This window comes from Mchenga conophoros, linkage group LG7 (assembly GCF_057382185.1).
Source record: "Mchenga conophoros isolate Kocher_MC1m ecotype Shallow Benthic linkage group LG7, M_conophoros_male_GT1.1, whole genome shotgun sequence".
In the NCBI taxonomy this organism is placed as follows: Eukaryota; Metazoa; Chordata; class Actinopteri; order Cichliformes; family Cichlidae; genus Mchenga; species Mchenga conophoros.
The window spans coordinates 24,361,989-24,384,063 of NC_140532.1; the positions used below are offsets into that span (position 1 = coordinate 24,361,989).

Here is a 22,075-nt window from a genome sequence, read left to right on the forward strand (position 1 = left end):
GACTTTAACACTTATTTATGGCTTTCTTTATGTAACTACAAAACATACTCAAACAGAGAGACAAAGAGACTCCTTGGTCATGGTTTCTATTTTGCCTAGGTGTTTATAACTGAATAATGCTTGAATTGTATTCATGTCTGGAGAAATAAGAAGTAACAGTCAGCAGGACAGTTTTAAGGTACTCATTTATTTCCCCTTTGATGCTGGTTTTAGTGCATCTGACTTCTTTGGTATCTCAGCTCACACTTAACAGTGTTGCAAAAAATGTAATAAGCCAAAAGAGCACAACTATCTAATGCTGAAGAAAGTTTAAGGTTGTTTGGAATTGTTTTGATTTTCATAATTTGAATAAAGTATTTTTCATATAGTGTACACACTTGCAGGTTTTATATAAAAATATACTATTAAAATATTTTATATATTGCAGGTAAACATATAGTATAGTTAAAAACATTCTAATGTTAGGACAGTTCTGGCAGACAGCGACGAATGAATGAAACGTGAAAAGAATGGATCAGAGCTTTACTTCAAGGTTTTGATTAACCATGGATCCTTGTGATCCTTGTGCATTCACACAGTAGCTCCATATCCAAGTGAAAACAAGTTACAAGCATGTGCTCCTTACATAGCTAAGGTCAACCCATATATTTTATTAGTGAATATAGTTTTTAAATCCTTGGTGAAAAATCACAGGAAGAAAGGGTGGATAATCTACCAACAAAGCATCCATCAGTGACAAGAATCACTGTCAGTTAATTTAAGGTAACATAAGGTTACCTTAAATTATAATTTCATTTCTATTATTATTATTTTTCAGTCATCTATTTTCTACATTTACATTTATAGCTGTATAGCTGGTATTTTTAGATTTGTTTTTATTGATTTTTTTTTGCAAATATTGCTGCTAGGGAGTTGCTTCTAATTTCGTTGAACATCTGATGTTTAGTGGTTAGCACTGTTCCCTCAAAGCAAGAAGGTCCTGACCAGGGCATGCTCCAGCTTCCTCTTACAGTCTAAACACATGCAGTTAGTAGGTTTAGGTTAATTGGCTAATGATCTAAAATGCTTGTAGATGTGATGTGCTGTTTGTCTCTCTGTGTTAGCAATGCAACAAGCTGCTGACCTGTTCATATCCAGTGACCCTGAACAAGATAAACAGTAAAAATCGATGGGTCGACAGTTAAGTTGTTAAGTTGTAGGAAGAAAATTGCCAAGAGCAAACATGGGAACTAGAGTGAAGTTTTAAATTGTTAGTGAAAAAAATAAATAAAGATATGAACTCTGAAAACAAGAAAAAAAATGGAAGAAAGAATTTTAAAGATATGACTCAAACAGTTAAAATAGTTTTGCTTTCTGTGGCTGTATTTTGACTAAAGATTAACCTACCGATCAGTTTAGCAGAGTAATAAAGCAAAGCTTTATTAAATTATTTATTAATATTATCTACGCTGGGGAGCTGCTAAGATGCTGCTGAAGAACATATGTCAAATTAATAAAGCCAAAAGTCAGAGTATGAATTTGTAGTGTATGGATCGTTAGCCAAATTGGTATTATAGGGTGCAGTGGTAGTGCAAGAAATACAGAAACTGAATTGTTAAATATTAAGAACAACCATAAAGCACCAGATTTGGTCCAGGAACATCACAGGCACAGGGATTACAGCGATTACATTCAGATTTTCACAGATGGGTCTAAGGAGCCACAGACAGCAACAACTGTTATTTCCACATAAGATCATCACTGGGAGAAGAACATCTAATTCAAGTGTATATGTAGAGGATTTGTGTGCAGTGGCTTGAAGGTGTGAGGAATAGTAAGAAGCTAAAATGCAGTGATTCACTCACTGTCAGCATTATTGTCTATTGATACAGGGACAGCAAGCAAGCACCTAGAGATGGTTTACGAATTTTTATCACATAATTCACGTTTAACTGAACAGGCAAAAAACATCTCATTAATGCGTGTAGAGAAGCAGGGGCTCTAAGAGGAAGGAGCATGTGATTATCAGCAGACTTCAAGCTGGATGCAGTAATTTGAATGGCACGTAAATTGCGTAAGAATGCAACTTAATACTGTAATCAGTGTTAAGAAAGATAAATAGTACAACACGTTTTGATTTCATGCAGGGAAATCGGTGAAGCGAGAAGAGAGCCAAGTAGAGACATGCAAAGTTTAGGGCTAGGGGAGGTCAGTTTAACAAAAAATGTGATCATGTCTGGAGACTCAGCAGAGAGGACAAGAATTTTATTTACTGTCTTGAAAGCGACCAGAGTTGAATATGTCACTAACATGACTATATGGGATGACTTTGTAGGTGAATGACAGATCAAAGAAACTGGAGGGGTGGTTGATAAAATAGAAATAGATGTAAGGGACGTAAAATTTAGAAAGTAAGATTAATTAATACTCAGTAGTTTTGCCTAGGGAACCAAAAAAGAAGTTTGGGGAGGCAACTAACTAAAATTGTCAAAGATAATGGGAGAGGGTGTCTTTATACATGCTCAGTCATTCAGGTAAGGAAATCCTAAAACGTTTATTGTGTTCACGTGGATGAGTGATGAAACATTTCTCCCACTGAAAACACTATGTCCAGATGAACAGAATCAACCTTTTTGAATATTAGAGGGACTAAATTAATGTGGGGAGTGATTACAGGAATGCCAGTGGGCAGCGATCTAGAGAAACCTAAACAAAACATGCATGATAGTGAGAATTACTGACTGAAGAAATCGTCTAAAACAACTATGGGGAGAGAGCTGATAACTTATCAGTGCCTTTGGAATTCATTCCAAAGGTACAGATTAGACAGTCGGGGGGGGGGGGGGGGGGGGTGATGAACTTTCAGGTTAGACCTTCTGTGCTTCCTCCCCTCAGGTGCTACAAGTGTCAGAGATATGAGCATTGCAGTGTGCAAATGGAAGCAGAGGTGCTCTAAGTGTGGGGGTGAGCACAGATATGGAGACTGTGATAATGCAAAAGATAACTGTGGTAGGCAGCACAGGGTGACCTATGGGGGATGTGAGGTTAGGAGAAAAGATATGGAAATAGAAATAGAAGTTAAAGAAGTTCACAGTATAAGTTGCATAGAAGCTGTAAAGAATTAACGAAAAAAGTTTTGTGAAATAGACATATGACTGACAGGAAAGTCATTGTACACTTACATTGCAGAAGATGATTTTGCTGATTGCTTATCTGATAAATTGCATGGACCAACTGAAACACTAAACAGCAAGACAGAAACAGAACAACAGAAAAAACTGTGAATGGATTAGATTAATTTTTTGTATAAAAGACACGCTCTGGGAGTTAATAAGTGAACCAAGACAGATAAGAAGGCAGGAGGACCAGAAGAGAAGACAATATGATTATTTTAGAGTGGGACACTAAAGGTTTGGAGAAAATTGGAGAATAGTTTAAAGGAATCACTGAATTTCAAAGGAAGGACAACAGAAAATATCTGTACAGAGGAAACCTGGTTAAAACGACAAAGGAGAAGATAATGAAGTAGTATGTATAAACTTTGTAAAATGGGGAATTCAGTATAGAGTCTTTGGAAAAGGAACACATAATATACAACAACTAACATAAAATACATAGAATAACCACTAACTAAATGCTAACATACAACCACTAACAGTAATATCTAACACCAAGTTAGCTGTCAAATATTAGGCTAAGAAAGCATTTGATCCAAAATCTTACTATCATGAAAACGAAACTGGATCTTATTGCTTTGCTGTGAAAGAATTGAGTCAGTCCATGTGTATTTTTTATAAGACAGACCAGGGGCGATTTTAGCCCATTTTTCAAAATGAATCGAAGCACCCCCAAAGATTTCTTACTTTTTTTTTTACAATATTTGCTGTGTGTGTCACACTACTAAAAATATAAAAAGCATACAGAACTTGGTTGAGACGTAACATTTTAACAACAAAAGTATAGATAACCACCCTCTCCCAAAATGGTTTGTTCCAGCTCGTCTTTCCCCTACGCTGGCTCTAGCACCCTTTCTGCCAGCGCGATGGTGGCTGAGAGGCAGCGGAGCGGAGGTGTAAGTGCCTGGCTTAAAACAGGACATATTAGCTCCATTTAACCCTAAGTTACTCTTTATATAGTTAGGTAGGAGTCAGGCCATGTTTCTTTTTAGCTGAAAAACATTACACCCAGTTAACCTGCAGTGTTGAAAACGTGTTTTCCGACAATGTTTGCTAACCTACAATCCGTCCTGCTCTGTAGTAAAATCAGTGACATTTGGCCGCCCTGTTGCTCCCATTGAAATGTATACAGCCTATTTAAAATCTAAAACTTATAATTGTCCGTAGCCTACTGTTGTTACCACTGTCCTGTTTGAAATGGATACTAACTAGCTAACTGACGGAATGCCCATTAACCTTATAACTCCTGTTGTGTGTGTGTGTGTGTGTGTGTGTGTGTGTGTGTGTGTGTGTGTGTGTGTGTGTGTGTGTGTGTGTGTGTGTACAGAGAGACAGCCAGGTTCATAATGGATATAAGGAAGTTTTTTCAAAAAAAGGAGCCACATTCAGGTAAAAGTGTAAAATCAAATGATCCGTTAATCAAGAATAATGTTGGATCAGTGTTTCAATATTTATATCTTTTATTAGATGTTCATGTGGTTTGGTTATTTGCCTTTTGGTTGAAAGTACACTGATAGATGATTCTTGATAGAATTTTTTTTTCATATTAATTTAATTTTTTCATCTAATTGAATACAATTTATTTGTGTATGATTGTCAGTCCGAAGAGGGAAAGAGGAAAGAGGGGAACGTGAGGAGAAAGTACATGGTCAGGAAGAACCAGGTAAGAAAACAGACAGGGAACAGTGACAGCCAAAACAGAAACTGTTAAACTGACAAAGAGAAAAAAAATCTGATTTTACTCACACAAACTGGAAGTTGTGTTCTCCCTGTATCAAACAGTGAATGAGGCTGATAACAGATTGTTATGTATTTCCTGACATTTGCATCATATCCACACAGCCTGTGCACTTTGTAGCTTTTCTTTGGAGAGCAGCATAAATCATGCTACTCGCATGAATGTAATGCTCGCCATATTTCTGAAAGATGCACCACAGGAAGCAACAGCTATACTAAACCAGTCTGGTTGTCACTTTGTTACAACGCCATCTTTATTACTCCTCTTTTTTTTACAGTTATATTGGAATTGCCATTTTCTGGCAACTGCAATACATCAACAGCCACTTTTGTAAATAAGTCAAGATTGCATCTTGTAACTCTGAGCTGTTGCTGGTTTTCTCTGAGACGGAGATGAACAAAATAATGTTTTAGTTCAATCCTGGTTTCAAAGAGCGGTAGAAAAAATGTCTCAGTTGGCCTTTATGAATATTCCCCATGAACTGTTTCCAAACATAACATTGTTCATCTACTAGTTACAAATACATCAAAAACAAGTTTACTAGCATTTCCACGCCACATTTAAAGAGTCTTTTACTAGTTTGATAAGCATTAAAATCGTTTAACAACACAAAAGTGAAGTAAACCCCATATTCAGCTGTATGTATGATTTAAATGTGTTTTATTGGAGCACACACAAGAACCACTGCAGCCAAACACAATTTCAAAGAAATGTACGTCTCTTTTTAACTGTTTTGTTTGACCAAAAATCCACTGAAAGTTGTTACTGTGCTGGCTTTATAGACATGTGTACCCGCCTTTAAACACATACACTGTATCACCCTGCTGCAGCTGCAGGAATGCCGCATTTTCTCCATTATCAGCTGTGTCAGTTGACTGGTGATCATGGATGTGTAAGATCACCTCATTGTTCTTGTATAAATGCAGCCATGTTCTATGGCGACCTCCAGAATGAGAGAAAATGTTAAAGTACACACCTGAAACAGGTGCTGTAAAGACACCTGGAGAAAAAAAAAGTAAACTCCTTTAATTGTTTGTCATTTTCTGAAGAAGCAAGTTTTACACGTATAAATGCAAGAAACACCTCAGTTGAACACTTGTAATATCTTTAAATCTCTTTCATTTTTTCAAAATTCTCGAAAAAGTTTCAGTATTACGAATCTGCAAATGTTATTACTGAATGTAAACATGCATAATCACATGACACATTTTTTGGGCTTTATTTACTTGACTAACACAAAAATGTGAAGAAGAATCTTACCTGTAACTGGGCTGTAGGCATTTCCAATATTTAAAAATGTGTAATCGTAGATCATAGTTACATCTGTGTCAAAGGGCCCAAATGGTGAATCCACTCCAATTCCAACACTGAATATGACCGTGTTTCTCTCTAAGAAAAAAAGAAAAAAAACATGTTTATTTCAGATATGTGTTAAAGTATGATTCTTCACATCATTTTATTTCTCCAGATGTTGAAAATCACAAAAAAAACCAACCCAAAAACGTCTGCTTCAGCTTTATTCTTTACCTTTTTGTCCCAGCTGAAGTTTTCCAGCTTGCTTTCAATGTTCATCATCTTGATTTCCAAAGAATTTAATTTTTCTGTCATGGCATTGGTTTTGATAGTATCCTAGGCCACAGCCAGGCCACAAAACAACAAAATCAAAAATAAACTGTTGAGATTCATCTTCCAAATTTCACCACTTAACAGACTTCTGACAAATGATCTCATTTGGTTGCTTTTATGTCATCTACTCATCCGCCATTAATTATTAACATGTACACACATTTTTCTACGTATTTGTTATCTAACTATGTCAACCAAGATCAATGAAAGAAATCAATAAAGAAAGAGCAACACAGCAGTCCACAACCTTTTTTTGTGTCACCGGCCAGTTTAATGTCAGAACCAAACCATGAATGTCACAATTAGGGTTGTCAAAAAAAAATTATACTCGGCGATACAAATCGATACTGAAAAGAACATTACTATCGGATTTGGTACTCACTTGCAACAGTATCAATTGGAAGAGTGCCGTTTTCGCCTCCTCCAGCTGACACACAACTTCACAGCCTCACTCACTAGCAGCTGAAAGAGCTGACGTTCACAACACTGAATAAGACCGTATGACGGTCACTAAAGCTCCTGTTTCAACAACATTGACATGTTAAAGAATAATATCTAATAATATATAATTGTGGGATATGTGACTATGGACTAAAGGCAATGGTGCTGTTGCATTATTTGATTTAATGTTAAAACCATGTTATAACAAACCATGTTGTAACAACCATGTTATAACCATGTTAAAACCAACCATGTTATAACTGTGTTATGACCAACCATGTTATAACCAACCGTGTTGTAACCATGCTATAACCAACCATGTTATGACAAACCGTGTTATGACCAACCATGTTATAAACATGTTATAACCATGTTATAACCAACCATGTTATGACCAATCGTGTTATGACCAACCATGTTATAACCATGGTATAACCAACAATCTTATAACCATGCTTTAACCAACCATGTTATAACCAATCATGTCATAACCATGTTATAACCAACCGTGTTATAACCATGTTATAACCAACCATGTTATAACCATGTTATAATCAACCATTTTATAACCATGTTATAACCAACCATGTTATAACCATGTTATAACCAACCATGTTATAACCATGTTATAACCAATGGTGTTATAACCAACCATGTTATGACCAACCGTGTTATGACCAACCATGTTATAACCATGTTATAACCAACAATCTTATAACCATGCTTTAACCAACCATGTTATAACCAACCATGTTATAACCAACCATGTTATAACCAATCATGTCATAACCATGTTATAACCAACCGTGTTATAACCATGTTATAACCAACCATGTTATAACCATGTTATAATCAACCAGTTTATAACCATCTTATAACCAACCACGTTATAACCATGTTATAACCAACCATGTTATAACCATGTTATAACCAATGGTGTTATAACCAACCATGTTATGACCAACCGTGTTATGACCAACCATGTTATAACCAACCGTGTTATAACCATGTTATAATCAACCATTTTATAACCATGTTATAACCAACCCTTTTATGACCAACCATGTTATAACCATGTTATAACCAACCATGTTATAACCATGTTATAACCAATGGTGTTATAACCAACCATGTTATGACCAACCGTGTTATGACCAACCATGTTATAACTATGGTATAACCAACTGTGTTATAACCATGTTATAACCAACAATCTTATAACCATGCTTTAACCAACCATGTTATAACCAACCATGTTATAACCATGTTGTAACCAACCATGTTATAACCATGTTATAACCAACCATGTTATAACCAACCATGTTATAACCAACCATGTTATAACCATGTTGTAAGCAACCATGTTATAACCATGTTATGACCAACCATGTTATAACCAATGGTGTTATAACCAACCATGTTATGACCAACCGTGTTATGACCAACCATGTTATAACCATGCTTTAACCAACCGTGTTATAACCAACGTTGTTATAACCATGTTATAACCAACCATGTTTTGACCAACCATGTTATAACCATGTTATAACCATGCTATAACCAACCATTTTATAACCAAACATGTTATAACCAACCATGTTATAACTATGTTATAACCAACGGTGTTATAACCAACGGTGTTATAACCAATGCTGTTATAAACAACCATGTTATAACCGACCGTGTTATAACAATGTTATAACCAACAGTGTTATAACCATGTTATAACCAACCGTGTTATAACCAACCATGTTATAACCAACCGTGTTATAACCAACCATGTTATAACCATGTTATAACCAACCGTTTTATAACCAACCGTTTTGTAACCAACCATGTTACAATCATGTTATAACCAACCGTGTTATAACAAACCATGTTAAAACCAATCATGTTATAACCATGCTATAACCAACCTTTCTATAGCCAACCATGTTATAACCCACCATGTTATATCCATGTTATAACCAACGGTGTTGTAATAACTATGCTATAACCAACCATGGTATAACCAACCATGTTATAACCATGCTATAACCAACAATTTTATAACCAACCATGTTATAACCAACCATATTATAAACATGTTATGAACACCCTTGTTATAACCAACCATGTTAAAACCAAGTTTGTCATAACCAACCATGTTATAACCAACCATGTCATAACCATGTTATAACCAACCGTGTTATAACCATGTTTTAACCAACCATGTTATAGCCATGCTATAACCAACCATGTTATAACAACCATGTTACAACTAACCATGTTATAACCAACCGTGTTATAACCATGTTATAACCAACCATTTTATAACCATGTGATAACCAACCATTTTATAACCATGTTATAACCAACCTTTTCATGACCAACCATGTTATTACCAACCATGTTATGACCAACCATGTTATAACCATGCTTTAACCAACCGTGTTATAACCAACGTTGTTATAACCATGTTATAACCAACCATGTTTTGACCAACCATGTTATAACCATGTTATAACCATGCTATAACCAACCATTTTATAACCAAACATGTTATAACCAACCATGTTATAACTATGTTATAACCAACGGTGTTATAACCAACGGTGTTATAACCAATGCTGTTATAAACAACCATGTTATAACCGACCGTGTTATAACAATGTTATAACCAACAGTGTTATAACCATGTTATAACCAACCGTGTTATAACCAACCATGTTATAACCAACCGTGTTATAACCAACCATGTTATAACCATGTTATAACCAACCGTTTTATAACCAACCGTTTTGTAACCAACCATGTTACAATCTTGTTATAACCAACCGTGTTATAACAAACCATGTTAAAACCAATCATGTTATAACCATGCTATAACCAACCTTTCTATAGCCAACCATGTTATAACCCACCATGTTATATCCATGTTATAACCAACGGTGTTGTAATAACTATGCTATAACCAACCATGGTATAACCAACCATGTTATAACCATGCTATAACCAACAATTTTATAACCAACCATGTTATAACCAACCATATTATAAACATGTTATGAACACCCTTGTTATAACCAACCATGTTAAAACCAAGTTTGTCATAACCAACCATGTTATAACCAACCATGTCATAACCATGTTATAACCAACCGTGTTATAACCATGTTTTAACCAACCATGTTATAGCCATGCTATAACCAACCATGTTATAACAACCATGTTACAACTAACCATGTTATAACCAACCGTGTTATAACCATGTTATAACCAACCATTTTATAACCATGTGATAACCAACCATTTTATAACCATGTTATAACCAACCTTTTCATGACCAACCATGTTATTACCAACCATGTTATAACCAACCGTGTTATAACCATGTTTTAACCAACCATGTTATAGCCATGCTATAACCAACCATGTTATAACCAACCATGTTACAACTAACCATGTTATAACCAACCGTGTTATAACCATGTTATAACCAACCATTTTATAACCATGTTATAACCAACCATTTTATAACCATGTTATTACCAACGTTTTCATGACCAACCATGCTATAACCAACCATGTTATAACCAACCATGTTACAACTAACCATGTTATAACCAACCGTGTTATAACCATGTTATAACCAACCATTTTATAACCATGTTATAACCAACGTTTTCATGACCAACCATGCTATAACCAACCATGTTATAACCAACCATGTTACAACTAACCATGTTATAACCAACCGTGTTATAACCAACCATGTTATACCCATGTTATAACCAACCGTGTTATAACCAACCATGTTATACCCATGTTATAACCAACCATGTTACAACCAACCGTGTTATAACCATGTTAAAAACAACCATGTTATGACCATGTTATGACCAACCATGTTACAACCAACCATGTTATAACTATGTTATAACCAACGGTGTTATAACCATGTTATAACCAACGGTGTTATAATCAACGGTGTTATAAACAACCATGTTATAACCGACCGTGTTATAACAATGTTATAACCAACGGTGTTATAACCATGTTATAACCAGCCATGTTATAACCATGTTATAACCAACCATGTTATGACCAACCGTGTTATAACCAACCATGTTATAACCAACCGTGTTATAACCAACCATGTTATAACCATGTTATAACCAACCATGTTATAACCAACCATGTTATAACCAATCATGTCATAACCATGTTATAACCAACCGTGTTATAACCATGTTATAACCAACCATGTTATAACCATGTTATAATCAACCAGTTTATAACCATGTTATAACCAACCATGTTATAACCATGTTATAACCAACCATGTTATAACCATGTTATAACCAATGGTGTTATAACCAACCATGTTATGACCAACCGTGTTATGACCAACCATGTTATAACTATGGTATAACCAACTGTGTTATAACCATGTTATAACCAACAATCTTATAACCATGCTTTAACCAACCATGTTATAACCAACCATGTTATAACCAACCATGTTATAACCAACCATGTTATAACCATGTTGTAACCAACCATGTTATAACCATGTTATAACCAACCATGTTATAACCAACCATGTTATAACCAACCATGTTATAACCATGTTGTAAGCAACCATGTTATAACCATGTTATGACCAACCGTGTTATGACCAACCATGTTATGACCAAACATGTTATAAACATGTTATAACCAACCATGTTATAACCATGTTATAACCAACCATGTTATAACCAATGGTGTTATAACCACCCATGTTATGACCAACCGTGTTATGACCAACCATGTTATAACCATGCTTTAACCAACCGTGTTATAACCAACGTTGTTATAACCATGTTATAACCAACCATGTTTTGACCAACCATGTTATAACCATGTTATAACCATGCTATAACCAACCATTTTATAACCAAACATGTTATAACCAACCATGTTATAACTATGTTATAACCAACGGTGTTATAACCAACGGTGTTATAACCAATGCTGTTATAAACAACCATGTTATAACCGACCGTGTTATAACAATGTTATAACCAACAGTGTTATAACCATGTTATAACCAACCGTGTTATAACCAACCATGTTATAACCAACCGTGTTATAACCAACCATGTTATAACCATGTTATAACCAACCGTTTTATAACCAACCGTTTTGTAACCAACCATGTTACAATCATGTTATAACCAACCGTGTTATAACAAACCATGTTAAAACCAATCATGTTATAACCATGCTATAACCAACCTTTCTATAGCCAACCATGTTATAACCCACCATGTTATATCCATGTTATAACCAACGGTGTTGTAATAACTATGCTATAACCAACCATGGTATAACCAACCATGTTATAACCATGCTATAACCAACAATTTTATAACCAACCATGTTATAACCAACCATATTATAAACATGTTATGAACACCCTTGTTATAACCAACCATGTTAAAACCAAGTTTGTCATAACCAACCATGTTATAACCAACCATGTTATAACCAACCGTGTTATAACCATGTTTTAACCAACCATGTTATAGCCATGCTATAACCAACCATGTTATAACCAACCATGTTACAACTAACCATGTTATAACCAACCGTGTTATAACCATGTTATAACCAACCATTTTATAACCATGTTATAACCAACCATTTTATAACCATGTTATAACCAACGTTTTCATGACCAACCATGCTATAACCAACCATGTTATAACCAACCATGTTACAACTAACCATGTTATAACCAACCGTGTTATAACCATGTTATAACCAACCATTTTATAACCATGTTATAACCAACGTTTTCATGACCAACCATGCTATAACCAACCATGTTATAACCAACCATGTTACAACTATCCATGTTATAACCAACCGTGTTATAACCAACCATGTTATACCCATGTTATAACCAACCGTGTTATAACCAACCATGTTATACCCATGTTATAACCAACCATGTTACAACCAACCGTGTTATAACCATGTTAAAAACAACCGTGTTATGACCATGTTATGACCAACCATGTTACAACCAACCATGTTATAACTATGTTATAACCAACGGTGTTATAACCATGTTATAACCAACGGTGTTATAATCAACGATGTTATAAACAACCATGTTATAACCGACCGTGTTATAACAATGTTATAACCAACGGTGTTATAACCATGTTATAACCAGCCATGTTATAACCATGTTATAACCAACCATGTTATGACCAACCGTGTTATAACCAACCATGTTATAACCAACCGTATTATAACCAACCATGTTATAACCATGTTATAACCAACCGTTTTATAACCAACCGTTTTATAACCAACCATGTTACAACCATGTTATAACCAACCGTGTTATAACAAACCATGTTAAAACCAACCATGTTATAACCATGCTATAACCAACCATTCTATAACAAACCATGTTATTACCAACCATGTTATAACCAATGGTGTTATAACCATGTTATAACCAACCGTGTTATAACCAACCATGTTATAGCCATGCTATAACCAACCATGTTATAACCAACCATGTTACAACTAACCATGTTATAACCAACCGTGTTATAACCATGTTATAACCAACCATTTTATAACCATGTTATAACCAACCATTTTATAACCATGTTATAACCAACGTTTTCATGACCAACCATGCTATAACCAACCATGTTATAACAAACCATGTTATAACCAACCGTGTTATAACCAACCATGTTATACCCATGTTATAACCAACCGTGTTATAACCAACCATGTTATACCCATGTTATAACCAACCGTGTTATAACCAACCATGTTATAACCAACCATGTTACAACCAACCGTGTTATAACCATGTTATAAACAACCGTGTTATGACCATGTTATAACCAACCATGTTATAATCATGTTATAACCAATGGTGTTATAACCAACCATGTTATGACCAACCATGTTACAACCAACCATGTTATAACTATGTTATAACCAACCATGTTATAACCATGTTATAACCAACGGTGTTATAACCAACGGTGTTATAAACAACCATGTTATAACCGACCGTGTTATAACAATGTTATAACCAACCGTGTTATAACCATGTTATAACCAACCGTGTTATAACCAACCATGTTACAACCATGTTATAACCAACCGTGTTATAACAAACCATGTTAAAACCAACCATGTTATAACCATGCTATAACCAACCATTCTATAACCAACCATGTTACAACCAACCGTGTTATAACTATGTTATAAACAACCGTGTTATGACCATGTTATAACCAATGGTGTTATGACCAACCATGTTATAAACACGTTATGACCAACAATGTTATAACAATGCTATAACCAACTGTGTTATAACCAACCATGTTATACCCATGTTATAACCAACCGTGTTATAACCAACCACGTTATAACCATGTTATAACCAACCGTGTTATAACCAACCATGTTATAACCAACCATGTTACAACCAACCGTGTTATAACCATGTTATAAACAACCGTGTTATGACCATGTTATAACCAACCATGTTATAACCAACCGTGTTATAAACAACCATGTTATAACCGACCGTGTTATAACAATGTTATAACCAACGGTGTTATAACCATGTTATAACAAGCCCTGTTATAACCATGTTATAACCAACCATGTTATGACCAACCGTGTTATAACCAACCATGTTATAACCAACCGTGTTATAACCAACCATGTTATAACCATGTTATAACCAACCGTTTTATAACCAACCGTTTTATAACCAACCATGTTACAACCATGTTATAACCAACCGTGTTATAACAAACCATGTTAAAACCAACCATGTTATAACCATGCTATAACCAACCATTCTATAACAAACCATGTTATTACCAACCATGTTATAACCAATGGTGTTATAACCATGTTATAACCAACCGTGTTATAACCAACCATGTTATAGCCATGCTATAACCAACCATGTTATAACCAACCATGTTACAACTAACCATGATATAACCAACCGTGTTATAACCATGTTATAACCAACCATTTTATAACCATGTTATAACCAACCATGTTATACCCATGTTATAACCAACCGTGTTATAACCAACCATGTTATACCCATGTTATAACCAACCGTGTTATAACCAACCATGTTATAACCAACCATGTTACAACCAACCGTGTTATAACCATGTTATAAACAACCGTGTTATGACCATGTTATAACCAACCATGTTATAACCATGTTATAACCAATGGTGTTATAACCAACCATGTTATGACCAACCATGTTACAACCAACCATGTTATAACTATGTTATAACCAACGGTGTAATAACCATGTTATAACCAACGGTGTTGTAACCATGTTATAACCAACCGTTTAATAACCAACCATGTTACAACCATGTTATAACCAACCATGTTATAACAAACCATGTTAAAACCAACCATGTTATAACCATGCTATAACCAACCATTCTATAACCAACCGTGTTATAACCAACCATGTTATAACCAACCATGTTACAACCAACCGTGTTATAACCATGTTATAAACAACCGTGTTATGACCATGTTATAACCAACCATGTTATAACCATGTTATAACCAATGGTGTTATAACCAACCATGTTATGACCAACCATGTTACAACCAACCAGGTTATAACTATGTTATAACCAACCATGTTATAACCATGTTATAACCAACGGTGTTATAACCAACGGTGTTATAAACAACCATGTTATAATCGACCGTGTTATAACAATGTTATAACCAACGGTGTTATAACCATGTTATAACCAGCCGTGTTATAACCATGTTATAACCAACCATGTTATGACCAACCGTGTTATAACCAACCATGTTATGACCAACCATGTTATAACCAACCATTTTATAACCATGTTATAACCAACCGTTTTATAACCAACCGTTTTATGACCAACCACGTTACAACCATGTTATAACCAACCATGTTATATCCATGTTATAACCAACGGTGTTATAATAACTTTGCTATAATCAACCATGGTATAACCAACCATGTTATAAACATGTTATAACCAACCATGTTACAACCAACCATGTTATAACCATGTTATAACCAACCATATTATAAACATGTTATGAACACCCTTGTTATAACCAACCATGTTAAAACCAAGTTTGTCATAACCAACCATTATAACCAACCATGTCATAGCCATGCTATAACCAACCATGTTATAACCAACCATGTTACAACTAACCATGTTATAACCAACCGTGTTATAACCATGTTATAACCAACCATTTTATAACCATGTTATAACAAACCATTTTATAATCATGTTATAACCAACCTTTTCATGACCAACCATGTTATTACCAACCATGTTATAACCAATGGTGTTATAACCATGTTATAACCAACCATGTTATAACCATGTTATAACCAACCGTGTTATAACCAACCATGTTATAACCATGTTATAACCAACCGTGTTATAACCAACCACATTATAACCATGTTATAACCAACCGTGTTATAACCAACCATGTTATAACCAACCATGTTACAACCAACCGTGTTATAACCATGTTATAAACAACCGTGTTATGACCATGTTATAACCAACCATGTTATAACCATGTTATAACCAATGGTGTTATGACCAACCATGTTATAAACATGTTATGACCAACAATGTTATAACCATGCTATAACCAACTGTGTTATAACCAACCATGTTATACCCATGTTATAACCAACCGTGTTATAACCAACCATGTTATAACCAACCATGTTACAACCAACCGTGTTATAACCATGTTATAAACAACCGTGTTATGACCATGTTATAACCAACCATGTTATAACCATGTTATAACCAACCGTGTTATAACCAACCATGTTATAACCAACCATGTTATAACCATGCTATAACCAACTGTGTTATAACCAACCATGTTATACCCATGTTATAACCAACCGTGTTATAACCAACCATGTTATAACCAACCATGTTACAACCAACCGTGTTATAACCATGTTATAAACAACCGTGTTATGACCATGTTATAACCAACCATGTTATAACCATGTTATAACCAATGGTGTTATAACCAACCATGTTATGACCAACCATGTTACAACCAACCATGTTATAACTATGTTATAACCAACGGTTTTATAACCATGTTATAACCAACGGTGTTATAACCAACAATGTTATAAACAACCATGTTATAACCGACCGTGTTATAACAATGTTATAACCAACGGTGTTATAACCATGTTATAACCAGCCGTGTTATAACCATGTTATAACCAACCATGTTATGACCAACCGTGTTATAACCAACCATGTTATAACCATGTTATAACCAACCGTTTTATAACCAACCGTTTTATAACCAACCATGTTATATCCATGTTATAACCAACGGTGTTATAATAACTATGCTATAATCAACCATGGTATAACCAACCATGTTATAAACATGTTATAACCAACCATGTTACAACCAACCATGTTATAACCATGCTATAACCAACCATTTTATAACCAACCATGTTATAACCAACCATATTATAAACATGTTATGAACACCCTTGTTATAACCAACCATGTTAAAACCAACTTTGTCATAACCAACCATTATAACCAACCATGTCATAACCATGTTATAACCAACCGTGTTATAACCATGTTTTAACCAACCATGTAATAGCCATGCTATAACCAACCATGTTATAACCAACCATGTTACAACTAACCATGTTATAACCAACCGTGTTATAACCATGTTATAACCAACCATTTTATAACCATGTTATAACAAACCATTTTATAACCATGTTATAACCAACCTTTTCATGACCAACCATGTTATTACCAACCATGTTATAACCAATGCTGTTATAACCATGTTATAACCAACCATGTTATAACCATGTTATAACCATGTTATAACCAACCGTGTTATAACCAACCACGTTATAACCAACCATGTTACAACCAACCGTGTTATAACCATGTTATAAACAACCATGTTATGACCATGTTATAATCAACCATGTTATAACCATGTTATAACCAATGGTGTTATGACCAACCATGTTATAAACACGTTATGACCAACAATGTTATAACCATGCTATAACCAACTGTGTTATAACCAACCATGTTATACCCATGTTATAACCAACCGTGTTATAACAACCATGTTATAACCAACCATGTTACAACCAACCGTGTTATAACCATGTTATAAACAACCGTGTTATGACCATGTTATAACCAACCATGTTATAACCATGTTATAACCAATGGTGTTATGACCAACCATGTTATAAACATGTTATGACCAACAATGTTATAACCATGCTATAACCAACTGTGTTATAACCAACCATGTTATACCCATGTTATAACCAACCGTGTTATAACCAACCATGTTACAACCAACCATGTTACAACCAACCGTGTTATAACCATGCTATAAACAACCGTGTTATGACCATGTTATAACCAACCATGTTATAACCATGCTATAACCAACTGTGTTATAACCAACCATGTTATACCCATGTTATAACCAACCGTGTTATAACCAACCATGTTATAACCAACCATGTTACAACCAACCGTGTTATAACCATGTTATAAACAACCGTGTTATGACCATGTTATAACCAACCATGTTATAACCAACCATGTTACAACTAACCATGTTATAACCAACCGTGTTATAACCATGTTATAACCAACCATTTTATAACCATGTTACAACTAACCATGTTATAACCAACCGTGTTATAACCATGTTATAACCAACCATTTTATAACCATGTTATAACAAACCATTTTATAACCATGTTATAACCAACCTTTTCATGACCAACCATGTTATTACCAACCATGTTATAACCAATGGTGTTATAACCGTGTTATAACCAACCATGTTATAACCATGTTATAACCAACCGTGTTATAACCAACCACGTTATAACCATGTTATAACCAACCGTGTTATAACCAACCACGTTATAACCAACCATGTTAAAACCAACCGTGTTATAACCATGTTATAAACAACCGTGTTATGACCATGTTATAACCAACCATGTTATAACCATGTTATAACCAATGGTGTTATAACCAACCGTGTTATACCCATGTTATAACCAACCGTGTTATAACCAACCATGTTATAACCAACCATGTTATAACCAACCGTGTTATAACCAACCATGTTATAACCATGTTATAACCAACCGTGTTATAACCAACCACGTTATAACCATGTTATAACCAACCATGTTATGACCAACCATGTTACAACCAACCATGTTATAACAATGTTATAACCAACGGTGTTATAACCATGTTATAACCAACCATTTTCTAACCATGTTATAACCAACCATGTTATATCCATGTTATAACCAACGGTGTTATAATAACTATGCTATAATCAACCATGGTATAACCAACCATGTTATAAACATGTTATAACCAACCATGTTACAACCAACCATGTTATAACCATGCTATAACCAACCATTTTCATAACCAACCATGTTATAACCAACCATATTATAAACATGTTATGAACACCCATGTTATAACCAACCATGTCATAACCATGTTATAACCAACCGTGTTATAACCATGTTTTAACCAACCATGTTATAGCCATGCTATAACCAACCATGTTATAACCAACCATGTTACAACTAACCATGTTACAACTAACCATGTTATAACCAACCGTGTTATAACCATGTTATAACCAACCATTTTATAACCAATGGTGTTATAACCATGTTATAACCAACCATGTTATAACCATGTTATAACCAACCGTGTTATAACCAACCATGTTATAACTATGTTATAACTATGTTATAACCAACCATGTTATATCCATGTTATAACTATGTTATAACCAACCATGTTATAACTATGTTATAACCAACCATGTTATAACCATGTTATAACCAACGGTGTTATAACCAACGGTGTTACAACCAACCATGTTATAACCATGCTATAACCAACCATTTTATAACCAACCATGTTATAACCAACCATATTATAAACATGTTATGAACACCCATGTTATAACCAACCATGTTATAACCATGTTATAACCAACCATGTTATGACCAACCATGTTATGACCAACCATGTTATGACCAACCATGTTATAACCATGTTATAACCAACCGTGTTATAACCAACCATGTTATAACTATGTTATAACCAACCATGTTATAACCATGTTATAACTATGTTATAACCAACCATGTTATAACTATGTTATAACCAACCATGTTATAACCATGTTATAACCAACGGTGTTATAACCAACGGTGTTATAAACAACCATGTTATAACCGACCGTGTTATAACAATGTTATAACCAACGGTGTTATAACCATGTTATAACCAACCGTGTTATAACCAACCATGTTACAACCATGTTATAACCAACCGTGTTATAACAAACCATGTTATTACCAACCATGTTATAACCAATGGTGTTATAACCATGTTATAACCAACCGTGTTATAACCAACCATGTTATAGCCATGCTATAACCAACCATGTTATAACCAACCATGTTACAACTAACCATGTTATAACCAACCGTGTTATAACCATGTTATAACCAACCATTTTATAACCATGTTATAACCAACGTTTTCATGACCAACCATGCTATAACATACCATGTTATAAAAAACCATGTTATAACCAACCGTGTTATAACCAACCATGTTATACCCATGTTATAACCAACCGTGTTATAACCAACCATGTTATAACCAACCATGTTACAACCAACCGTGTTATAACCATGTTATAAACAACCGTGTTATGACCATGTTATAACCAACCATGTTGTAACCATGTTATAACCAATGGTGTTATAACCAACCATGTTATGACCAACCATGTTACAACCAACCATGTTATAACTATGTTATAACCAACGGTGTTATAACCATGTTATAACCAACGGTGTTGTAACCATGTTATAACCAACCGTTTAATAACCAACCATGTTACAACCATGTTATAACAAACCATGTTAAAACCAACCATGTTATAACCATGATATAACCAACCATTCTATAACCAACCATGTTATAACCAACCATGTTATAACCAACCATGTTACAACCAACCGTGTTATAACCATGTTATAAACAACCGTGTTATGAACATGTTATAACCAACCATGTTATAACCATGTTTTAACCAATGGTGTTATAACCAACCATGTTGTAAACATGTTATAACCAACCATGTTATAACCATGCTTTAACCAACCATATTATAAACATGTTATAACCAACCATGTTATAACCCTGTTAAAACCAACCATGTTAGAACTGTGTTATGACCAGCCATGTTATAACCAACCGTGTTATGACCAACCGTGTTACAACCATGTTATAACTATGTTATAACCAACGGTGTTATAACCATGTTATAACCAACGGTGTTATAACCAACGGTGTTATAAACAACCATGTTATAACCGACCGTGTTATAACAATGTTATAACCAACGGTGTTATAACCATGTTATAACCAACCGTGTTATAACCAACCATGTTACAACCATGTTATAACCAACCGTGTTATAACAAACCATGTTAAAACCAACCATGTTATAACCATGCTATAACCAACCATTCTATAACCAACCATGTTATAACCATGTTATAACCAACGTTTTCATGACCAACCATGCTATAACCAACCATGTTATAAAAAACCATGTTATAACCAACCGTGTTATAACCAACCATGTTATACCCATGTTATAACCAACCGTGTTATAACCAACCATGTTATAACCAACCATGTTACAACCAACCGTGTTATAACCATGTTATAAACAACCGTGTTATGACCATGTTATAACCAACCATGTTGTAACCATGTTATAACCAATGGTGTTATAACCAACCATGTTATGACCAACCATGTTACAACCAACCATGTTATAACTATGTTATAACCAACGGTGTTATAACCATGTTATAACCAACGGTGTTGTAACCATGTTATAACCAACCGTTTAATAACCAACC

At 34.6% G+C, this 22,075-nt stretch overlaps 1 long non-coding RNA gene across 1 annotated transcript; it reads right to left on the reverse strand.

The window, feature by feature from the left end:
• Positions 1-4,926: 4,926 nt before the first annotated feature.
• On the reverse strand, positions 4,927-6,590 carry LOC146570164 (uncharacterized). Its single transcript, XR_014893192.1, has 3 exons — positions 6,421-6,590; positions 6,154-6,282; positions 4,927-5,893 (listed from the first exon to the last, which is right to left on the reverse strand). It is a non-coding gene; the product is annotated as an uncharacterized LOC146570164 (long non-coding RNA).
• Between the last annotated feature and the right edge of the window lie 15,485 nt (positions 6,591-22,075).